We start from the raw sequence: 5,000 nt of genomic DNA on the forward strand, positions 1-5,000 counted from the left end.
ATATAGTATATATATATAATCTATAGACCCATGACTGCACTGTATACTGGATATAGTATATATATAATATATACTGCTGCTCAGTATACTGATATGTATATTAATCTATGACCCTGACTGCTCCTGTATACTGGATCATCATTATATATATAATCTATAGACCTGACTGCCTCCTGTATAATGTATAATAGTATATATATAATCTATAGACCTGACTGCTCCCTGTATACTGGATATAGTAAGTATATATATAATCTATAGACCTGACTGCTCCTGTATACTGGATATAGTATATATATATATCTATAGACCTGACTGCTCCTGTATTCTGGATATAGTATATATATAATCTATAGACCCTGACTGCTCCTGTATACTGGATATAGTATATATATAATCTATAGACCTGACTGCTCCTGTATACTGGATATAGTATATATATATATAATCTATAGACCTGACTGCTCCTGTATACTGGATATAGTATATATATAATCTATAGACCTGACTGCTCCTGTATACTGGATATAGTATATATATAATCTATAGACCTGACTGCTCCTGTATACTGGATATAGTATATATATATATAATCTATAGACCTGACTGCTCCTGTATACTGGATATAGTATATATATATAATCTATAGACCTGACTGCTCCTGTATTCTGGATATAGTATATATATAATCTATAGACCTGACTGCTCCTGTATACTGGATATAGTATATATATAATCTATAGACCTGACTGCTCCTGTATACTGGATATAGTATATATATATAATCTATAGACCTGACTGCTCCTGTATACTGGATATAGTTATATATATAATCTATAGACCTGACTGCTCCTGTATACTGGATATAGTATATATATAATCTATAGACCTGACTGCTCCTGTATACTGGATATAGTATATATATAATCTATAGACCTGACTGCTCCTGTATACTGGATATAGTATATATATAATCTATAGACCTGACTGCTCCTGTATACTGGATATAGTATATATAATCTATAGACCTGACTGCTCCTGTATACTGATATAGTATATATATAATCTATAGACCTGACTGCTCTGTATACTGGATATAGTATATATATAATCTATAGACCTGACTGCTCCTGTAATACTGGATATAGTATATATATAATCTATAGACCTGACTGCTCCTGTATACTGGATATAGTATATATATAATCTATAGACCTGACTGCTCCTGTATACTGGATATAGTATATATATAATCTATAGACCTGACTGCTCCTGTATACTGGATATAGTATATATATAATCTATAGACCTGACTGCTCCTGTATACTGGATATAGTATATATATAATCTATAGACCTGACTGCTCCTGTATACTGGATATAGTTATATATAATAATCTTATAGACCTGACTGCTCCTGTATACTGGATATAGTATATATATATATAATCTATAGACCTGACTGCTCCTGTATACTGGATATAGTATATATATAATCTATAGACCTGACTGCTCCTGTATACTGGATATAGTATATATATAATCTATAGACCTGACTGCTCCTGTATACTGGATATAGTATATATAATCTATAGACCTGACTGCTCCTGTATACTGGATATAGTATATAATATATATAATCTATAGACCTGACTGCTCCTGTATACTGGATATAGTATATATATAATCTATAGACCTGACTGCTCCTGTATACTGGATATAGTAATATATTATAATCTATAGACCTGACTGCTCCTGTATACTGGATATAGTATATATATTAATCTATAGACCTGACTGCTCCTGTATACTGGATATAGTATATATATAATCTATAGACCTGACTGCTCCTGTATACTGGATATAGTATATATATAATCTATAGACCTGACTGCTCCTGTATACTGGATATAGTATATATATAATCTATAGACCTGACTGCTCCTGTATACTGGATATAGTATATATATAATCTATAGACCTGACTGCTCCTGTATACTGGATATAGTATATATATAATCTATAGACCTGACTGCTCCTGTATACTGGATATAGTATATATATAATCTATAGACCTGACTGCTCCTGTATACTGGATATAGTATATATAATCTATAGACCTGACTGCTCCTGTATACTGGATATAGTATATATATAATCTATAGACCTGACTGCTCCTGTATACTGGATATAGTATATATATAATCTATAGACCTGACTGCTCCTGTATACTGGATATAGTATATATATAATCTATAGACCTGACTGCTCCTGTATACTGGATATAGTATATATATAATCTATAGACCTGACTGCTCCTGTATACTGGATATAGTTATATATATAATCTATAGACCTGACTGCTCCTGTATACTGGATATAGTATTATAACTATATATATAGTATATAATCTATAGACCTGACTGCTCCTGTATACTGGATATAGTATATATAATCTATAGACCTGACTGCTCCTGTATACTGGATATAGTATATATATAATCTATAGACCTGACTGCTCCTGTACTGGATATAGTATATATATATAATCTATAGACCTGACTGCTCCTGTATACTGGATATAGTATATATAATCTATAGACCTGACTGCTCCTGTATACTGGATATAGTATATATATAATCTATAGACCTGACTGCTCCTGTATACTGGATATAGTATATATATAATCTATAGACCTGACTGCTCCTGTATACTGGATATAGTATATATATAATCTATATAGACCTGACTGCTCCTGTATACTGGATATAGTATATATATAATCTATAGACCTGACTGCTCCTGTATACTGGATATAGTATATATATAATCTATAGACCTGACTGCTCCTGTATACTGGATATAGTATATATATAATCTATAGACCTGACTGCTCCTGTATACTGGATATAGTATATATATAATCTATAGACCTGACTGCTCCTGTATACTGGATATAGTATATATATAATCTATAGACCTGACTGCTCCTGTATACTGGATATAGTATATATATAATCTATAGACCTGACTGCTCCTTGTATACTGGATATAGTTATATATATAATCTATAGACCTGACTGCTCCTGTATACTGGATATAGTATATATATATATATATGATATATATATATATATAATCTATAGACCTGACTGCTCCTGTATACTGGATATAGTATATATATATATATATATATATATATAATCTATAGACCTGACTGCTCCTGTATACTGGATATAGTATATATATATATATAATCTATAGACCTGACTGCTCCTGTATACTGGATATAGTATATATATATATATCTATATATATATATATATAATCTATAGACCTGACTGCTCCTGTATACTGGATATCAGTATAATATATAATCTATAGACCTGACTGCTCCTGTATACTGGAATATAGTATATATATAATCTATAGACCTGACTGCTCCTGTATACTGGATATAGTGTGTATATATATAATCTATAGACCTGACTGCTCCTGTATACTGGATATAGTGTATATATAATCTATAGACCTGACTGCTCCTGTATACTGGATATAGTGTATATATATAATCTATAGACCTGACTGCTCCTGTATACTGGATATAGTATATATATATATATATATAATCTATAGACCTGACTGCTCCTGTATACTGGATATAGTATATATAATCTATAGACCTGACTGCTCCTGTATTCTGGATATAGTATATATATATAATCTATAGACCTGACTGCTCCTGTATACTGGATATAGTGTATATATAATCTATATAGACCTGACTGCTCCTGTATACTGGATATAGTATATATATAATCTATATAGACCTGACTGCTCCTGTATACTGGATATAGTATATATATAATCTATATAGACCTGACTGCTCCTGTATACTGGATATAGTATATATATAATCTATAGACCTGACTGCTCCTGTATACTGGATATAGTATATATATAATCTATAGACCTGACTGCTCCTGTATACTGGATATAGTATATATATAATCTATAGACCTGACTGCTCCTGTATACTGGATATAGTATATATATAATCTATAGACCTGACTGCTCCTGTATACTGGATATAGTATATATATAATCTATAGACCTGACTGCTCCTGTATTCTGGATATAGTATTATATATATATAATCTATAGACCTGACTGCTCCTGTATTCTGGATATAGTATATATATAATCTATAGACCTGACTGCTCCTGTATTCTGGATATAGTATATATATAATCTATAGACCTGACTGCTCCTGTATACTGGATATAGTATATATATATAATCTATAGACCTGACTGCTCCTGTATACTGGATATAGTGTATATAATCTATAGACCTGACTGCTCCTGTATACTGGATATAGTATATATATATAATCTATAGACCTGACTGCTCCTGTATACTGGATATAGTGTATATATAATCTATAGACCTGACTGCTCCTGTATACTGGATATAGTGTATATATAATCTATAGACCTGACTGCTCCTGTATACTGGATATAGTATATATATAATCTATAGACCTGACTGCTCCTGTATACTGGATATAATGTATATATAATCTATAGACCTGACTGCTCCTGTATACTGGATATAGTATATATATAATCTATAGACCTGACTGCTCCTGTATACTGGATATAGTATATATATAATCTATAGACCTGACTGCTCCTGTATACTGGATATAGTATATATATAATCTATAGACCTGACTGCTCCTGTATACTGGATATAGTATATATATAATCTATAGACCTGACTGCTCCTGTATACTGGATATAGTATATATATATATATAATCTATAGACCTGACTGCTCCTGTATACTGGATATAGTGTATATATAATCTATAGACCTGACTGCTCCTGTATACTGGATATAGTATATATATATATATAATCTATAGACCTGACTGCTCCTGTATACTGGATATAGTGTATATATAATCTATAGACCTGACTGCTCCTGTATACTGG

The sequence above is a fragment of the Hyla sarda genome, unplaced genomic scaffold, assembly GCF_029499605.1.
Source record: "Hyla sarda isolate aHylSar1 unplaced genomic scaffold, aHylSar1.hap1 scaffold_2747, whole genome shotgun sequence".
Taxonomy (NCBI): domain Eukaryota; kingdom Metazoa; phylum Chordata; class Amphibia; order Anura; family Hylidae; genus Hyla; species Hyla sarda.